Here is a 20,762-nt window from a genome sequence, read left to right as displayed (position 1 = left end):
TGAGGCAGACTTCCATGGCATGTAGGTCGTGAGAGAACAGAATTCCTGGAGCTGTTGAAGAGCTGAGTCCACCTAACTTCCTAAGGAAGGGTGCAGCGAGTTGTCCTACACTCTGAATACATAGAGTGACTGGGAAAGGCTTCTAAGTCTGGATGTTACTTAGAAGAGCAAAGGAGACTGCTGGTACTCAATGTATTTGTAGGAAAAAGGGTGCCTACACTAGGGTGCCTAGTGTCTGGTAGAGTGAAGAAACGTTCAAGTAAAGCAGAACTTCCAATACGACATAATGGAAAATGCTAAGCGCTTTCGCTTCAGCAGGGCTTTTCAGGCCTTAGCTTGAGGCAAGGACTCACGTCAAGTTACCCTGTAGCTCTAGAGCATGACAGGAGGAACTCCCACCCATGCTGGGGAAGCACCGTGTTTCCTTAGAGAAACTCCTTTTCTTTCCAGAGGGCTGCCCACAGTGAATAGAGGCCAGTCAAAGCAGTGTTATTTAGGTATCTCAGGCTGGCATGGATAGAGATTTAAAATGGGAACGCAAGGCTTAGGCATTCAAGTCTTCTTTTCTGGTGAACATGCACCCGGACACCTTCTTTTATCTAAAAAGTCCAAAGAGACTCTAGCTACACTCTGGTCCCTTGCTGAATCAACTTTTCTTCACAGAGTGTTCTGCATATATGGAACTCCCTCATCCTTGGAACGTTCTACCAGTGCTATTGGGCCGAAGCCTAGTTTAAAGTCCTGCATTTTAACAGGAAAAACGGTGATTTGGTTCCAGTAGGAATGCAAGCCTCCTCTCTCCTGTAGGTATGGGGTCATTGGGTAAGAGTTCCTAGAGGTAGGCGAAGCAGATTGTGTATCTTTGTGAAGCTCCACAGAGGGCAATGAGGCAGCCTTCCATGGCATGTAGGACATGAGAGAACAGATCCCTGGAGCTGTTGAAGAGCTGAGTCCACCTAGCTTCCTAAGGAAGGGTGCTGCGAGTTGCCCTACACTCTGATTACATAGAGTGACTGGGAAAGGCTCCTGGGTCTGGATGTTTCTTAGAAGAGCAAAGGAGACTGCTGGTACTCACTGTATTTTTACGAGAAAGGGTGCCTACCCGAGTGTGCCTAGTGTCTGGTAAAGTGAAGAAACGTTCAAGTAATGCAGACCTTCGAATACGACATAATGGAAACTGCTAGGCGCTTTCGCTTCAGCAAGGCTTTTCAGGCCTTAGCTTGAGGCAAAGACTCACGTCAAGTTTCCCTGTAGCTCTAGAGCAGGACAGCAGGAGCTCCCACCCATGCTATGGAAGCACCGTGTTTCCTTAGAGAAAACTACTTCTCTTTCGTGAGGGCTGCCTACAAAGACCAGAAGCCAGGTAAAAACAGTGTTATTTAGGATTCTTCAGGGAAGCATGTTTAGAGATTTAACATGGGAAAGCAAGGCTTGTGCCTTCAGGTCTTCTTCTCCGGTTGAAATGCAGCCGAAACCCTTCTGATTTCTAACAAGTCAATAGAGACTCTAGCTACACCCTGGTCCCTTGCTGAATCAACTTTTCTTCACAGGGTTTTCTGCATGTATCGAACTCCCTCATTCTTGGAACGCTCTATGTAACCCTTCGGGCCTAAACCTATTCTAAAGTCCTGCAGTGTAACAGGAAAAACTTTGCTTAGATTCCAGTAGGAATGCCACCTGCTTTCTCCTGTAGGTATGGGGTCCTTGGGTAAGAGTTCCTAGAAGAAGGCGAAGCAGATTGTGTTTCTTAGTGTAGCTCCAATGAGGGCAATGAGGCAGACTTCCATGGCATGTAGGTCGTGAGAGAACAGAATTCCTGGAGCTGTTGAAGAGCTGAGTCCACCTAACTTCCTAAGGAAGGGTGCAGCGAGTTGTCCTACACTCTGAATACATAGAGTGACTGGGAAAGGCTTCTAAGTCTGGATGTTACTTAGAAGAGCAAAGGAGACTGCTGGTACTCAATGTATTTGTAGGAAAAAGGGTGCCTACACTAGGGTGCCTAGTGTCTGGTAGAGTGAAGAAACGTTCAAGTAAAGCAGAACTTCCAATACGACATAATGGAAAATGCTAAGCGCTTTCGCTTCAGCAGGGCTTTTCAGGCCTTAGCTTGAGGCAAGGACTCACGTCAAGTTACCCTGTAGCTCTAGAGCATGACAGGAGGAACTCCCACCCATGCTGGGGAAGCACCGTGTTTCCTTAGAGAAACTCCTTTTCTTTCCAGAGGGCTGCCCACAGTGAATAGAGGCCAGTCAAAGCAGTGTTATTTAGGTATCTCAGGCTGGCATGGATAGAGATTTAAAATGGGAACGCAAGGCTTAGGCATTCAAGTCTTCTTTTCTGGTGAACATGCACCCGGACACCTTCTTTTATCTAAAAAGTCCAAAGAGACTCTAGCTACACTCTGGTCCCTTGCTGAATCAACTTTTCTTCACAGAGTGTTCTGCATATATGGAACTCCCTCATCCTTGGAACGTTCTACCAGTGCTATTGGGCCGAAGCCTAGTTTAAAGTCCTGCATTTTAACAGGAAAAACGGTGATTTGGTTCCAGTAGGAATGCAAGCCTCCTCTCTCCTGTAGGTATGGGGTCATTGGGTAAGAGTTCCTAGAGGTAGGCGAAGCAGATTGTGTATCTTTGTGAAGCTCCACAGAGGGCAATGAGGCAGCCTTCCATGGCATGTAGGACATGAGAGAACAGATCCCTGGAGCTGTTGAAGAGCTGAGTCCACCTAGCTTCCTAAGGAAGGGTGCTGCGAGTTGCCCTACACTCTGATTACATAGAGTGACTGGGAAAGGCTCCTGGGTCTGGATGTTTCTTAGAAGAGCAAAGGAGACTGCTGGTACTCACTGTATTTGTACGAGAAAGGGTGCCTACCCGAGTGTGCCTAGTGTCTGGTAAAGTGAAGAAACGTTCAAGTAATGCAGACCTTCGAATACGACATAATGGAAACTGCTAGGCGCTTTCGCTTCAGCAAGGCTTTTCAGGCCTTAGCTTGAGGCAAAGACTCACGTCAAGTTTCCCTGTAGCTCTAGAGCAGGACAGCAGGAGCTCCCACCCATGCTATGGAAGCACCGTGTTTCCTTAGAGAAAACTACTTCTCTTTCGTGAGGGCTGCCTACAAAGACCAGAAGCCAGGTAAAAACAGTGTTATTTAGGATTCTTCAGGGAAGCATGTTTAGAGATTTAACATGGGAAAGCAAGGCTTGTGCCTTCAGGTCTTCTTCTCCGGTTGAAATGCAGCCGAAACCCTTCTGATTTCTAACAAGTCAATAGAGACTCTAGCTACACCCTGGTCCCTTGCTGAATCAACTTTTCTTCACAGGGTTTTCTGCATGTATCGAACTCCCTCATTCTTGGAACGCTCTATGTAACCCTTCGGGCCTAAACCTATTCTAAAGTCCTGCAGTGTAACAGGAAAAACTTTGCTTAGATTCCAGTAGGAATGCCACCTGCTTTCTCCTGTAGGTATGGGGTCCTTGGGTAAGAGTTCCTAGAAGAAGGCGAAGCAGATTGTGTTTCTTAGTGTAGCTCCAATGAGGGCAATGAGGCAGACTTCCATGGCATGTAGGTCGTGAGAGAACAGAATTCCTGGAGCTGTTGAAGAGCTGAGTCCACCTAACTTCCTAAGGAAGGGTGCAGCGAGTTGTCCTACACTCTGAATACATAGAGTGACTGGGAAAGGCTTCTAAGTCTGGATGTTACTTAGAAGAGCAAAGGAGACTGCTGGTACTCAATGTATTTGTAGGAAAAAGGGTGCCTACACTAGGGTGCCTAGTGTCTGGTAGAGTGAAGAAACGTTCAAGTAAAGCAGAACTTCCAATACGACATAATGGAAAATGCTAAGCGCTTTCGCTTCAGCAGGGCTTTTCAGGCCTTAGCTTGAGGCAAGGACTCACGTCAAGTTACCCTGTAGCTCTAGAGCATGACAGGAGGAACTCCCACCCATGCTGGGGAAGCACCGTGTTTCCTTAGAGAAACTCCTTTTCTTTCCAGAGGGCTGCCCACAGTGAATAGAGGCCAGTCAAAGCAGTGTTATTTAGGTATCTCAGGCTGGCATGGATAGAGATTTAAAATGGGAACGCAAGGCTTAGGCATTCAAGTCTTCTTTTCTGGTGAACATGCACCCGGACACCTTCTTTTATCTAAAAAGTCCAAAGAGACTCTAGCTACACTCTGGTCCCTTGCTGAATCAACTTTTCTTCACAGAGTGTTCTGCATATATGGAACTCCCTCATCCTTGGAACGTTCTACCAGTGCTATTGGGCCGAAGCCTAGTTTAAAGTCCTGCATTTTAACAGGAAAAACGGTGATTTGGTTCCAGTAGGAATGCAAGCCTCCTCTCTCCTGTAGGTATGGGGTCATTGGGTAAGAGTTCCTAGAGGTAGGCGAAGCAGATTGTGTATCTTTGTGAAGCTCCACAGAGGGCAATGAGGCAGCCTTCCATGGCATGTAGGACATGAGAGAACAGATCCCTGGAGCTGTTGAAGAGCTGAGTCCACCTAGCTTCCTAAGGAAGGGTGCTGCGAGTTGCCCTACACTCTGATTACATAGAGTGACTGGGAAAGGCTCCTGGGTCTGGATGTTTCTTAGAAGAGCAAAGGAGACTGCTGGTACTCACTGTATTTGTACGAGAAAGGGTGCCTACCCGAGTGTGCCTAGTGTCTGGTAAAGTGAAGAAACGTTCAAGTAATGCAGACCTTCGAATACGACATAATGGAAACTGCTAGGCGCTTTCGCTTCAGCAAGGCTTTTCAGGCCTTAGCTTGAGGCAAAGACTCACGTCAAGTTTCCCTGTAGCTCTAGAGCAGGACAGCAGGAGCTCCCACCCATGCTATGGAAGCACCGTGTTTCCTTAGAGAAAACTACTTCTCTTTCGTGAGGGCTGCCTACAAAGACCAGAAGCCAGGTAAAAACAGTGTTATTTAGGATTCTTCAGGGAAGCATGTTTAGAGATTTAACATGGGAAAGCAAGGCTTGTGCCTTCAGGTCTTCTTCTCCGGTTAAAATGCAGCCGAAACCCTTCTGATTTCTAACAAGTCAATAGAGACTCTAGCTACACCCTGGTCCCTTGCTGAATCAACTTTTCTTCACAGGGTTTTCTGCATGTATCGAACTCCCTCATTCTTGGAACGCTCTATGTAACCCTTCGGGCCTAAACCTATTCTAAAGTCCTGCAGTGTAACAGGAAAAACTTTGCTTAGATTCCAGTAGGAATGCCACCTGCTTTCTCCTGTAGGTATGGGGTCCTTGGGTAAGAGTTCCTAGAAGAAGGCGAAGCAGATTGTGTTTCTTAGTGTAGCTCCAATGAGGGCAATGAGGCAGACTTCCATGGCATGTAGGTCGTGAGAGAACAGAATTCCTGGAGCTGTTGAAGAGCTGAGTCCACCTAACTTCCTAAGGAAGGGTGCAGCGAGTTGTCCTACACTCTGAATACATAGAGTGACTGGGAAAGGCTTCTAAGTCTGGATGTTACTTAGAAGAGCAAAGGAGACTGCTGGTACTCAATGTATTTGTAGGAAAAAGGGTGCCTACACTAGGGTGCCTAGTGTCTGGTAGAGTGAAGAAACGTTCAAGTAAAGCAGAACTTCCAATACGACATAATGGAAAATGCTAAGCGCTTTCGCTTCAGCAGGGCTTTTCAGGCCTTAGCTTGAGGCAAGGACTCACGTCAAGTTACCCTGTAGCTCTAGAGCATGACAGGAGGAACTCCCACCCATGCTGGGGAAGCACCGTGTTTCCTTAGAGAAACTCCTTTTCTTTCCAGAGGGCTGCCCACAGTGAATAGAGGCCAGTCAAAGCAGTGTTATTTAGGTATCTCAGGCTGGCATGGATAGAGATTTAAAATGGGAACGCAAGGCTTAGGCATTCAAGTCTTCTTTTCTGGTGAACATGCACCCGGACACCTTCTTTTATCTAAAAAGTCCAAAGAGACTCTAGCTACACTCTGGTCCCTTGCTGAATCAACTTTTCTTCACAGAGTGTTCTGCATATATGGAACTCCCTCATCCTTGGAACGTTCTACCAGTGCTATTGGGCCGAAGCCTAGTTTAAAGTCCTGCATTTTAACAGGAAAAACGGTGATTTGGTTCCAGTAGGAATGCAAGCCTCCTCTCTCCTGTAGGTATGGGGTCATTGGGTAAGAGTTCCTAGAGGTAGGCGAAGCAGATTGTGTATCTTTGTGAAGCTCCACAGAGGGCAATGAGGCAGCCTTCCATGGCATGTAGGACATGAGAGAACAGATCCCTGGAGCTGTTGAAGAGCTGAGTCCACCTAGCTTCCTAAGGAAGGGTGCTGCGAGTTGCCCTACACTCTGATTACATAGAGTGACTGGGAAAGGCTCCTGGGTCTGGATGTTTCTTAGAAGAGCAAAGGAGACTGCTGGTACTCACTGTATTTGTACGAGAAAGGGTGCCTACCCGAGTGTGCCTAGTGTCTGGTAAAGTGAAGAAACGTTCAAGTAATGCAGACCTTCGAATACGACATAATGGAAACTGCTAGGCGCTTTCGCTTCAGCAAGGCTTTTCAGGCCTTAGCTTGAGGCAAAGACTCACGTCAAGTTTCCCTGTAGCTCTAGAGCAGGACAGCAGGAGCTCCCACCCATGCTATGGAAGCACCGTGTTTCCTTAGAGAAAACTACTTCTCTTTCGTGAGGGCTGCCTACAAAGACCAGAAGCCAGGTAAAAACAGTGTTATTTAGGATTCTTCAGGGAAGCATGTTTAGAGATTTAACATGGGAAAGCAAGGCTTGTGCCTTCAGGTCTTCTTCTCCGGTTAAAATGCAGCCGAAACCCTTCTGATTTCTAACAAGTCAATAGAGACTCTAGCTACACCCTGGTCCCTTGCTGAATCAACTTTTCTTCACAGGGTTTTCTGCATGTATCGAACTCCCTCATTCTTGGAACGCTCTATGTAACCCTTCGGGCCTAAACCTATTCTAAAGTCCTGCAGTGTAACAGGAAAAACTTTGCTTAGATTCCAGTAGGAATGCCACCTGCTTTCTCCTGTAGGTATGGGGTCCTTGGGTAAGAGTTCCTAGAAGAAGGCGAAGCAGATTGTGTTTCTTAGTGTAGCTCCAATGAGGGCAATGAGGCAGACTTCCATGGCATGTAGGTCGTGAGAGAACAGAATTCCTGGAGCTGTTGAAGAGCTGAGTCCACCTAACTTCCTAAGGAAGGGTGCAGCGAGTTGTCCTACACTCTGAATACATAGAGTGACTGGGAAAGGCTTCTAAGTCTGGATGTTACTTAGAAGAGCAAAGGAGACTGCTGGTACTCAATGTATTTGTAGGAAAAAGGGTGCCTACACTAGGGTGCCTAGTGTCTGGTAGAGTGAAGAAACGTTCAAGTAAAGCAGAACTTCCAATACGACATAATGGAAAATGCTAAGCGCTTTCGCTTCAGCAGGGCTTTTCAGGCCTTAGCTTGAGGCAAGGACTCACGTCAAGTTACCCTGTAGCTCTAGAGCATGACAGGAGGAACTCCCACCCATGCTGGGGAAGCACCGTGTTTCCTTAGAGAAACTCCTTTTCTTTCCAGAGGGCTGCCCACAGTGAATAGAGGCCAGTCAAAGCAGTGTTATTTAGGTATCTCAGGCTGGCATGGATAGAGATTTAAAATGGGAACGCAAGGCTTAGGCATTCAAGTCTTCTTTTCTGGTGAACATGCACCCGGACACCTTCTTTTATCTAAAAAGTCCAAAGAGACTCTAGCTACACTCTGGTCCCTTGCTGAATCAACTTTTCTTCACAGAGTGTTCTGCATATATGGAACTCCCTCATCCTTGGAACGTTCTACCAGTGCTATTGGGCCGAAGCCTAGTTTAAAGTCCTGCATTTTAACAGGAAAAACGGTGATTTGGTTCCAGTAGGAATGCAAGCCTCCTCTCTCCTGTAGGTATGGGGTCATTGGGTAAGAGTTCCTAGAGGTAGGCGAAGCAGATTGTGTATCTTTGTGAAGCTCCACAGAGGGCAATGAGGCAGCCTTCCATGGCATGTAGGACATGAGAGAACAGATCCCTGGAGCTGTTGAAGAGCTGAGTCCACCTAGCTTCCTAAGGAAGGGTGCTGCGAGTTGCCCTACACTCTGATTACATAGAGTGACTGGGAAAGGCTCCTAGGTCTGGATGTTTCTTAGAAGAGCAAAGGAGACTGCTGGTACTCACTGTATTTGTACGAGAAAGGGTGCCTACCCGAGTGTGCCTAGTGTCTGGTAAAGTGAAGAAACGTTCAAGTAATGCAGACCTTCGAATACGACATAATGGAAACTGCTAGGCGCTTTCGCTTCAGCAAGGCTTTTCAGGCCTTAGCTTGAGGCAAAGACTCACGTCAAGTTTCCCTGTAGCTCTAGAGCAGGACAGCAGGAGCTCCCACCCATGCTATGGAAGCACCGTGTTTCCTTAGAGAAAACTACTTCTCTTTCGTGAGGGCTGCCTACAAAGACCAGAAGCCAGGTAAAAACAGTGTTATTTAGGATTCTTCAGGGAAGCATGTTTAGAGATTTAACATGGGAAAGCAAGGCTTGTGCCTTCAGGTCTTCTTCTCCGGTTAAAATGCAGCCGAAACCCTTCTGATTTCTAACAAGTCAATAGAGACTCTAGCTACACCCTGGTCCCTTGCTGAATCAACTTTTCTTCACAGGGTTTTCTGCATGTACCGAACTCCCTCATTCTTGGAACGCTCTATGTAACCCTTCGGGCCTAAACCTATTCTAAAGTCCTGCAGTGTAACAGGAAAAACTTTGCTTAGATTCCAGTAGGAATGCCACCTGCTTTCTCCTGTAGGTATGGGGTCCTTGGGTAAGAGTTCCTAGAAGAAGGCGAAGCAGATTGTGTTTCTTAGTGTAGCTCCAATGAGGGCAATGAGGCAGACTTCCATGGCATGTAGGTCGTGAGAGAACAGAATTCCTGGAGCTGTTGAAGAGCTGAGTCCACCTAACTTCCTAAGGAAGGGTGCAGCGAGTTGTCCTACACTCTGAATACATAGAGTGACTGGGAAAGGCTTCTAAGTCTGGATGTTACTTAGAAGAGCAAAGGAGACTGCTGGTACTCAATGTATTTGTAGGAAAAAGGGTGCCTACACTAGGGTGCCTAGTGTCTGGTAGAGTGAAGAAACGTTCAAGTAAAGCAGAACTTCCAATACGACATAATGGAAAATGCTAAGCGCTTTCGCTTCAGCAGGGCTTTTCAGGCCTTAGCTTGAGGCAAGGACTCACGTCAAGTTACCCTGTAGCTCTAGAGCATGACAGGAGGAACTCCCACCCATGCTGGGGAAGCACCGTGTTTCCTTAGAGAAACTCCTTTTCTTTCCAGAGGGCTGCCCACAGTGAATAGAGGCCAGTCAAAGCAGTGTTATTTAGGTATCTCAGGCTGGCATGGATAGAGATTTAAAATGGGAACGCAAGGCTTAGGCATTCAAGTCTTCTTTTCTGGTGAACATGCACCCGGACACCTTCTTTTATCTAAAAAGTCCAAAGAGACTCTAGCTACACTCTGGTCCCTTGCTGAATCAACTTTTCTTCACAGAGTGTTCTGCATATATGGAACTCCCTCATCCTTGGAACGTTCTACCAGTGCTATTGGGCCGAAGCCTAGTTTAAAGTCCTGCATTTTAACAGGAAAAACGGTGATTTGGTTCCAGTAGGAATGCAAGCCTCCTCTCTCCTGTAGGTATGGGGTCATTGGGTAAGAGTTCCTAGAGGTAGGCGAAGCAGATTGTGTATCTTTGTGAAGCTCCACAGAGGGCAATGAGGCAGCCTTCCATGGCATGTAGGACATGAGAGAACAGATCCCTGGAGCTGTTGAAGAGCTGAGTCCACCTAGCTTCCTAAGGAAGGGTGCTGCGAGTTGCCCTACACTCTGATTACATAGAGTGACTGGGAAAGGCTCCTGGGTCTGGATGTTTCTTAGAAGAGCAAAGGAGACTGCTGGTACTCACTGTATTTGTACGAGAAAGGGTGCCTACCCGAGTGTGCCTAGTGTCTGGTAAAGTGAAGAAACGTTCAAGTAATGCAGACCTTCGAATACGACATAATGGAAACTGCTAGGCGCTTTCGCTTCAGCAAGGCTTTTCAGGCCTTAGCTTGAGGCAAAGACTCACGTCAAGTTTCCCTGTAGCTCTAGAGCAGGACAGCAGGAGCTCCCACCCATGCTATGGAAGCACCGTGTTTCCTTAGAGAAAACTACTTCTCTTTCGTGAGGGCTGCCTACAAAGACCAGAAGCCAGGTAAAAACAGTGTTATTTAGGATTCTTCAGGGAAGCATGTTTAGAGATTTAACATGGGAAAGCAAGGCTTGTGCCTTCAGGTCTTCTTCTCCGGTTGAAATGCAGCCGAAACCCTTCTGATTTCTAACAAGTCAATAGAGACTCTAGCTACACCCTGGTCCCTTGCTGAATCAACTTTTCTTCACAGGGTTTTCTGCATGTATCGAACTCCCTCATTCTTGGAACGCTCTATGTAACCCTTCGGGCCTAAACCTATTCTAAAGTCCTGCAGTGTAACAGGAAAAACTTTGCTTAGATTCCAGTAGGAATGCCACCTGCTTTCTCCTGTAGGTATGGGGTCCTTGGGTAAGAGTTCCTAGAAGAAGGCGAAGCAGATTGTGTTTCTTAGTGTAGCTCCAATGAGGGCAATGAGGCAGACTTCCATGGCATGTAGGTCGTGAGAGAACAGAATTCCTGGAGCTGTTGAAGAGCTGAGTCCACCTAACTTCCTAAGGAAGGGTGCAGCGAGTTGTCCTACACTCTGAATACATAGAGTGACTGGGAAAGGCTTCTAAGTCTGGATGTTACTTAGAAGAGCAAAGGAGACTGCTGGTACTCAATGTATTTGTAGGAAAAAGGGTGCCTACACTAGGGTGCCTAGTGTCTGGTAGAGTGAAGAAACGTTCAAGTAAAGCAGAACTTCCAATACGACATAATGGAAAATGCTAAGCGCTTTCGCTTCAGCAGGGCTTTTCAGGCCTTAGCTTGAGGCAAGGACTCACGTCAAGTTACCCTGTAGCTCTAGAGCATGACAGGAGGAACTCCCACCCATGCTGGGGAAGCACCGTGTTTCCTTAGAGAAACTCCTTTTCTTTCCAGAGGGCTGCCCACAGTGAATAGAGGCCAGTCAAAGCAGTGTTATTTAGGTATCTCAGGCTGGCATGGATAGAGATTTAAAATGGGAACGCAAGGCTTAGGCATTCAAGTCTTCTTTTCTGGTGAACATGCACCCGGACACCTTCTTTTATCTAAAAAGTCCAAAGAGACTCTAGCTACACTCTGGTCCCTTGCTGAATCAACTTTTCTTCACAGAGTGTTCTGCATATATGGAACTCCCTCATCCTTGGAACGTTCTACCAGTGCTATTGGGCCGAAGCCTAGTTTAAAGTCCTGCATTTTAACAGGAAAAACGGTGATTTGGTTCCAGTAGGAATGCAAGCCTCCTCTCTCCTGTAGGTATGGGGTCATTGGGTAAGAGTTCCTAGAGGTAGGCGAAGCAGATTGTGTATCTTTGTGAAGCTCCACAGAGGGCAATGAGGCAGCCTTCCATGGCATGTAGGACATGAGAGAACAGATCCCTGGAGCTGTTGAAGAGCTGAGTCCACCTAGCTTCCTAAGGAAGGGTGCTGCGAGTTGCCCTACACTCTGATTACATAGAGTGACTGGGAAAGGCTCCTGGGTCTGGATGTTTCTTAGAAGAGCAAAGGAGACTGCTGGTACTCACTGTATTTTTACGAGAAAGGGTGCCTACCCGAGTGTGCCTAGTGTCTGGTAAAGTGAAGAAACGTTCAAGTAATGCAGACCTTCGAATACGACATAATGGAAACTGCTAGGCGCTTTCGCTTCAGCAAGGCTTTTCAGGCCTTAGCTTGAGGCAAAGACTCACGTCAAGTTTCCCTGTAGCTCTAGAGCAGGACAGCAGGAGCTCCCACCCATGCTATGGAAGCACCGTGTTTCCTTAGAGAAAACTACTTCTCTTTCGTGAGGGCTGCCTACAAAGACCAGAAGCCAGGTAAAAACAGTGTTATTTAGGATTCTTCAGGGAAGCATGTTTAGAGATTTAACATGGGAAAGCAAGGCTTGTGCCTTCAGGTCTTCTTCTCCGGTTGAAATGCAGCCGAAACCCTTCTGATTTCTAACAAGTCAATAGAGACTCTAGCTACACCCTGGTCCCTTGCTGAATCAACTTTTCTTCACAGGGTTTTCTGCATGTATCGAACTCCCTCATTCTTGGAACGCTCTATGTAACCCTTCGGGCCTAAACCTATTCTAAAGTCCTGCAGTGTAACAGGAAAAACTTTGCTTAGATTCCAGTAGGAATGCCACCTGCTTTCTCCTGTAGGTATGGGGTCCTTGGGTAAGAGTTCCTAGAAGAAGGCGAAGCAGATTGTGTTTCTTAGTGTAGCTCCAATGAGGGCAATGAGGCAGACTTCCATGGCATGTAGGTCGTGAGAGAACAGAATTCCTGGAGCTGTTGAAGAGCTGAGTCCACCTAACTTCCTAAGGAAGGGTGCAGCGAGTTGTCCTACACTCTGAATACATAGAGTGACTGGGAAAGGCTTCTAAGTCTGGATGTTACTTAGAAGAGCAAAGGAGACTGCTGGTACTCAATGTATTTGTAGGAAAAAGGGTGCCTACACTAGGGTGCCTAGTGTCTGGTAGAGTGAAGAAACGTTCAAGTAAAGCAGAACTTCCAATACGACATAATGGAAAATGCTAAGCGCTTTCGCTTCAGCAGGGCTTTTCAGGCCTTAGCTTGAGGCAAGGACTCACGTCAAGTTACCCTGTAGCTCTAGAGCATGACAGGAGGAACTCCCACCCATGCTGGGGAAGCACCGTGTTTCCTTAGAGAAACTCCTTTTCTTTCCAGAGGGCTGCCCACAGTGAATAGAGGCCAGTCAAAGCAGTGTTATTTAGGTATCTCAGGCTGGCATGGATAGAGATTTAAAATGGGAACGCAAGGCTTAGGCATTCAAGTCTTCTTTTCTGGTGAACATGCACCCGGACACCTTCTTTTATCTAAAAAGTCCAAAGAGACTCTAGCTACACTCTGGTCCCTTGCTGAATCAACTTTTCTTCACAGAGTGTTCTGCATATATGGAACTCCCTCATCCTTGGAACGTTCTACCAGTGCTATTGGGCCGAAGCCTAGTTTAAAGTCCTGCATTTTAACAGGAAAAACGGTGATTTGGTTCCAGTAGGAATGCAAGCCTCCTCTCTCCTGTAGGTATGGGGTCATTGGGTAAGAGTTCCTAGAGGTAGGCGAAGCAGATTGTGTATCTTTGTGAAGCTCCACAGAGGGCAATGAGGCAGCCTTCCATGGCATGTAGGACATGAGAGAACAGATCCCTGGAGCTGTTGAAGAGCTGAGTCCACCTAGCTTCCTAAGGAAGGGTGCTGCGAGTTGCCCTACACTCTGATTACATAGAGTGACTGGGAAAGGCTCCTGGGTCTGGATGTTTCTTAGAAGAGCAAAGGAGACTGCTGGTACTCACTGTATTTGTACGAGAAAGGGTGCCTACCCGAGTGTGCCTAGTGTCTGGTAAAGTGAAGAAACGTTCAAGTAATGCAGACCTTCGAATACGACATAATGGAAACTGCTAGGCGCTTTCGCTTCAGCAAGGCTTTTCAGGCCTTAGCTTGAGGCAAAGACTCACGTCAAGTTTCCCTGTAGCTCTAGAGCAGGACAGCAGGAGCTCCCACCCATGCTATGGAAGCACCGTGTTTCCTTAGAGAAAACTACTTCTCTTTCGTGAGGGCTGCCTACAAAGACCAGAAGCCAGGTAAAAACAGTGTTATTTAGGATTCTTCAGGGAAGCATGTTTAGAGATTTAACATGGGAAAGCAAGGCTTGTGCCTTCAGGTCTTCTTCTCCGGTTAAAATGCAGCCGAAACCCTTCTGATTTCTAACAAGTCAATAGAGACTCTAGCTACACCCTGGTCCCTTGCTGAATCAACTTTTCTTCACAGGGTTTTCTGCATGTATCGAACTCCCTCATTCTTGGAACGCTCTATGTAACCCTTCGGGCCTAAACCTATTCTAAAGTCCTGCAGTGTAACAGGAAAAACTTTGCTTAGATTCCAGTAGGAATGCCACCTGCTTTCTCCTGTAGGTATGGGGTCCTTGGGTAAGAGTTCCTAGAAGAAGGCGAAGCAGATTGTGTTTCTTAGTGTAGCTCCAATGAGGGCAATGAGGCAGACTTCCATGGCATGTAGGTCGTGAGAGAACAGAATTCCTGGAGCTGTTGAAGAGCTGAGTCCACCTAACTTCCTAAGGAAGGGTGCAGCGAGTTGTCCTACACTCTGAATACATAGAGTGACTGGGAAAGGCTTCTAAGTCTGGATGTTACTTAGAAGAGCAAAGGAGACTGCTGGTACTCAATGTATTTGTAGGAAAAAGGGTGCCTACACTAGGGTGCCTAGTGTCTGGTAGAGTGAAGAAACGTTCAAGTAAAGCAGAACTTCCAATACGACATAATGGAAAATGCTAAGCGCTTTCGCTTCAGCAGGGCTTTTCAGGCCTTAGCTTGAGGCAAGGACTCACGTCAAGTTACCCTGTAGCTCTAGAGCATGACAGGAGGAACTCCCACCCATGCTGGGGAAGCACCGTGTTTCCTTAGAGAAACTCCTTTTCTTTCCAGAGGGCTGCCCACAGTGAATAGAGGCCAGTCAAAGCAGTGTTATTTAGGTATCTCAGGCTGGCATGGATAGAGATTTAAAATGGGAACGCAAGGCTTAGGCATTCAAGTCTTCTTTTCTGGTGAACATGCACCCGGACACCTTCTTTTATCTAAAAAGTCCAAAGAGACTCTAGCTACACTCTGGTCCCTTGCTGAATCAACTTTTCTTCACAGAGTGTTCTGCATATATGGAACTCCCTCATCCTTGGAACGTTCTACCAGTGCTATTGGGCCGAAGCCTAGTTTAAAGTCCTGCATTTTAACAGGAAAAACGGTGATTTGGTTCCAGTAGGAATGCAAGCCTCCTCTCTCCTGTAGGTATGGGGTCATTGGGTAAGAGTTCCTAGAGGTAGGCGAAGCAGATTGTGTATCTTTGTGAAGCTCCACAGAGGGCAATGAGGCAGCCTTCCATGGCATGTAGGACATGAGAGAACAGATCCCTGGAGCTGTTGAAGAGCTGAGTCCACCTAGCTTCCTAAGGAAGGGTGCTGCGAGTTGCCCTACACTCTGATTACATAGAGTGACTGGGAAAGGCTCCTAGGTCTGGATGTTTCTTAGAAGAGCAAAGGAGACTGCTGGTACTCACTGTATTTGTACGAGAAAGGGTGCCTACCCGAGTGTGCCTAGTGTCTGGTAAAGTGAAGAAACGTTCAAGTAATGCAGACCTTCGAATACGACATAATGGAAACTGCTAGGCGCTTTCGCTTCAGCAAGGCTTTTCAGGCCTTAGCTTGAGGCAAAGACTCACGTCAAGTTTCCCTGTAGCTCTAGAGCAGGACAGCAGGAGCTCCCACCCATGCTATGGAAGCACCGTGTTTCCTTAGAGAAAACTACTTCTCTTTCGTGAGGGCTGCCTACAAAGACCAGAAGCCAGGTAAAAACAGTGTTATTTAGGATTCTTCAGGGAAGCATGTTTAGAGATTTAACATGGGAAAGCAAGGCTTGTGCCTTCAGGTCTTCTTCTCCGGTTAAAATGCAGCCGAAACCCTTCTGATTTCTAACAAGTCAATAGAGACTCTAGCTACACCCTGGTCCCTTGCTGAATCAACTTTTCTTCACAGGGTTTTCTGCATGTATCGAACTCCCTCATTCTTGGAACGCTCTATGTAACCCTTCGGGCCTAAACCTATTCTAAAGTCCTGCAGTGTAACAGGAAAAACTTTGCTTAGATTCCAGTAGGAATGCCACCTGCTTTCTCCTGTAGGTATGGGGTCCTTGGGTAAGAGTTCCTAGAAGAAGGCGAAGCAGATTGTGTTTCTTAGTGTAGCTCCAATGAGGGCAATGAGGCAGACTTCCATGGCATGTAGGTCGTGAGAGAACAGAATTCCTGGAGCTGTTGAAGAGCTGAGTCCACCTAACTTCCTAAGGAAGGGTGCAGCGAGTTGTCCTACACTCTGAATACATAGAGTGACTGGGAAAGGCTTCTAAGTCTGGATGTTACTTAGAAGAGCAAAGGAGACTGCTGGTACTCAATGTATTTGTAGGAAAAAGGGTGCCTACACTAGGGTGCCTAGTGTCTGGTAGAGTGAAGAAACGTTCAAGTAAAGCAGAACTTCCAGTACGACATAATGGAAAATGCTAAGCGCTTTCGCTTCAGCAGGGCTTTTCAGGCCTTAGCTTGAGGCAAGGACTCACGTCAAGTTACCCTGTAGCTCTAGAGCATGACAGGAGGAACTCCCACCCATGCTGGGGAAGCACCGTGTTTCCTTAGAGAAACTCCTTTTCTTTCCAGAGGGCTGCCCACAGTGAATAGAGGCCAGTCAAAGCAGTGTTATTTAGGTATCTCAGGCTGGCATGGATAGAGATTTAAAATGGGAACGCAAGGCTTAGGCATTCAAGTCTTCTTTTCTGGTGAACATGCACCCGGACACCTTCTTTTATCTAAAAAGTCCAAAGAGACTCTAGCTACACTCTGGTCCCTTGCTGAATCAACTTTTCTTCACAGAGTGTTCTGCATATATGGAACTCCCTCATCCTTGGAACGTTCTACCAGTGCTATTGGGCCGAAGCCTAGTTTAAAGTCCTGCATTTTAACAGGAAAAACGGTGATTTGGTTCCAGTAGGAATGCAAGCCTCCTCTCTCCTGTAGGTATGGGGTCATTGGGTAAGAGTTCCTAGAGGTAGGCGAAGCAGATTGTGTATCTTTGTGAAGCTCCACAGAGGGCAATGAGGCAGCCTTCCATGGCATGTAGGACATGAGAGAACAGATCCCTGGAGCTGTTGAAGAGCTGAGTCCACCTAGCTTCCTAAGGAAGGGTGCTGCGAGTTGCCCTACACTCTGATTACATAGAGTGACTGGGAAAGGCTCCTAGGTCTGGATGTTTCTTAGAAGAGCAAAGGAGACTGCTGGTACTCACTGTATTTGTACGAGAAAGGGTGCCTACCCGAGTGTGCCTAGTGTCTGGTAAAGTGAAGAAACGTTCAAGTAATGCAGACCTTCGAATACGACATAATGGAAACTGCTAGGCGCTTTCGCTTCAGCAAGGCTTTTCAGGCCTTAGCTTGAGGCAAAGACTCACGTCAAGTTTCCCTGTAGCTCTAGAGCAGGACAGCAGGAGCTCCCACCCATGCTATGGAAGCACCGTGTTTCCTTAGAGAAAACTACTTCTCTTTCGTGAGGGCTGCCTACAAAGACCAGAAGCCAGGTAAAAACAGTGTTATTTAGGATTCTTCAGGGAAGCATGTTTAGAGATTTAACATGGGAAAGCAAGGCTTGTGCCTTCAGGTCTTCTTCTCCGGTTGAAATGCAGCCGAAACCCTTCTGATTTCTAACAAGTCAATAGAGACTCTAGCTACACCCTGGTCCCTTGCTGAATCAACTTTTCTTCACAGGGTTTTCTGCATGTACCGAACTCCCTCATTCTTGGAACGCTCTATGTAACCCTTCGGGCCTAAACCTATTCTAAAGTCCTGCAGTGTAACAGGAAAAACTTTGCTTAGATTCCAGTAGGAATGCCACCTGCTTTCTCCTGTAGGTATGGGGTCCTTGGGTAAGAGTTCCTAGAAGAAGGCGAAGCAGATTGTGTTTCTTAGTGTAGCTCCAATGAGGGCAATGAGGCAGACTTCCATGGCATGTAGGTCGTGAGAGAACAGAATTCCTGGAGCTGTTGAAGAGCTGAGTCCACCTAACTTCCTAAGGAAGGGTGCAGCGAGTTGTCCTACACTCTGAATACATAGAGTGACTGGGAAAGGCTTCTAAGTCTGGATGTTACTTAGAAGAGCAAAGGAGACTGCTGGTACTCAATGTATTTGTAGGAAAAAGGGTGCCTACACTAGGGTGCCTAGTGTCTGGTAGAGTGAAGAAACGTTCAAGTAAAGCAGAACTTCCAGTACGACATAATGGAAAATGCTAAGCGCTTTCGCTTCAGCAGGGCTTTTCAGGCCTTAGCTTGAGGCAAGGACTCACGTCAAGTTACCCTGTAGCTCTAGAGCATGACAGGAGGAACTCCCACCCATGCTGGGGAAGCACCGTGTTTCCTTAGAGAAACTCCTTTTCTTTCCAGAGGGCTGCCCACAGTGAATAGAGGCCAGTCAAAGCAGTGTTATTTAGGTATCTCAGGCTGGCATGGATAGAGATTTAAAATGGGAACGCAAGGCTTAGGCATTCAAGTCTTCTTTTCTGGTGAACATGCACCCGGACACCTTCTTTTATCTAAAAAGTCCAAAGAGACTCTAGCTACACTCTGGTCCCTTGCTGAATCAACTTTTCTTCACAGAGTGTTCTGCATATATGGAACTCCCTCATCCTTGGAACGTTCTACCAGTGCTATTGGGCCGAAGCCTAGTTTAAAGTCCTGCATTTTAACAGGAAAAACGGTGATTTGGTTCCAGTAGGAATGCAAGCCTCCTCTCTCCTGTAGGTATGGGGTCATTGGGTAAGAGTTCCTAGAGGTAGGCGAAGCAGATTGTGTATCTTTGTGAAGCTCCACAGAGGGCAATGAGGCAGCCTTCCATGGCATGTAGGACATGAGAGAACAGATCCCTGGAGCTGTTGAAGAGCTGAGTCCACCTAGCTTCCTAAGGAAGGGTGCTGCGAGTTGCCCTACACTCTGATTACATAGAGTGACTGGGAAAGGCTCCTGGGTCTGGATGTTTCTTAGAAGAGCAAAGGAGACTGCTGGTACTCACTGTATTTGTACGAGAAAGGGTGCCTACCCGAGTGTGCCTAGTGTCTGGTAAAGTGAAGAAACGTTCAAGTAATGCAGACCTTCGAATACGACATAATGGAAACTGCTAGGCGCTTTCGCTTCAGCAAGGCTTTTCAGGCCTTAGCTTGAGGCAAAGACTCACGTCAAGTTTCCCTGTAGCTCTAGAGCAGGACAGCAGGAGCTCCCACCCATGCTATGGAAGCACCGTGTTTCCTTAGAGAAAACTACTTCTCTTTCGTGAGGGCTGCCTACAAAGACCAGAAGCCAGGTAAAAACAGTGTTATTTAGGATTCTTCAGGGAAGCATGTTTAGAGATTTAACATGGGAAAGCAAGGCTTGTGCCTTCAGGTCTTCTTCTCCGGTTGAAATGCAGCCGAAACCCTTCTGATTTCTAACAAGTCAATAGAGACTCTAGCTACACCCTGGTCCCTTGCTGAATCAACTTTTCTTCACAGGGTTTTCTGCATGTATCGAACTCCCTCATTCTTGGAACGCTCTATGTAACCCTTCGGGCCTAAACCTATTCTAAAGTCCTGCAGTGTAACAGGAAAAACTTTGCTTAGATTCCAGTAGGAATGCCACCTGCTTTCTCCTGTAGGTATGGGGTCCTTGGGTAAGAGTTCCTAGAAGAAGGCGAAGCAGATTGTGTTTCTTAGTGTAGCTCCAATGAGGGCAATGAGGCAGACTTCCATGGCATGTAGGTCGTGAGAGAACAGAATTCCTGGAGCTGTTGAAGAGCTGAGTCCACCTAACTTCCTAAGGAAGGGTGCAGCGAGTTGTCCTACACTCTGAATACATAGAGTGACTGGGAAAGGCTTCTAAGTCTGGATGTTACTTAGAAGAGCAAAGGAGACTGCTGGTACTCAATGTATTTGTAGGAAAAAGGGTGCCTACACTAGGGTGCCTAGTGTCTGGTAGAGTGAAGAAACGTTCAAGTAAAGCAGAACTTCCAATACGACATAATGGAAAATGCTAAGCGCTTTCGCTTCAGCAGGGCTTTTCAGGCCTTAGCTTGAGGCAAGGACTCACGTCAAGTTACCCTGTAGCTCTAGAGCATGACAGGAGGAACTCCCACCCATGCTGGGGAAGCACCGTGTTTCCTTAGAGAAACTCCTTTTCTTTCCAGAGGGCTGCCCACAGTGAATAGAGGCCAGTCAAAGCAGTGTTATTTAGGTATCTCAGGCTGGCATGGATAGAGATTTAAAATGGGAACGCAAGGCTTAGGCATTCAAGTCTTCTTTTCTGGTGAACATGCACCCGGACACCTTCTTTTATCTAAAAAGTCCAAAGAGACTCTAGCTACACTCTGGTCCCTTGCTGAATCAACTTTTCTTCACAGAGTGTTCTGCATATATGGAACTCCCTCATCCTTGGAACGTTCTACCAGTGCTATTGGGCCGAAGCCTAGTTTAAAGTCCTGCATTTTAACAGGAAAAACGGTGATTTGGTTCCAGTAGGAATGCAAGCCTCCTCTCTCCTGTAGGTATGGGGTCATTGGGTAAGAGTTCCTAGAGGTAGGCGAAGCAGATTGTGTATCTTTGTGAAGCTCCACAGAGGGCAATGAGGCAGCCTTCCATGGCATGTAGGACATGAGAGAACAGATCCCTGGAGCTGTTGAAGAGCTGAGTCCACCTAGCTTCCTAAGGAAGGGTGCTGCGAGTTGCCCTACACTCTGATTACATAGAGTGACTGGGAAAGGCTCCTGGGTCTGGATGTTTCTTAGAAGAGCAAAGGAGACTGCTGGTACTCACTGTATTTGTACGAGAAAGGGTGCCTACCCGAGTGTGCCTAGTGTCTGGTAAAGTGAAGAAACGTTCAAGTAATGCAGACCTTCGAATACGACATAATGGAAACTGCTAGGCGCTTTCGCTTCAGCAAGGCTTTTCAGGCCTTAGCTTGAGGCAAAGACTCACGTCAAGTTTCCCTGTAGCTCTAGAGCAGGACAGCAGGAGCTCCC

The sequence above is a fragment of the Balaenoptera physalus genome, assembly GCF_965194825.1.
Source record: "Balaenoptera physalus genome assembly, chromosome: 21".
Lineage (NCBI taxonomy): Eukaryota > Metazoa > Chordata > Mammalia > Artiodactyla > Balaenopteridae > Balaenoptera > Balaenoptera physalus.
The sequence above is the reverse complement of the archived record's forward strand: the minus strand, read 5'-3'. Positions refer to the sequence as shown.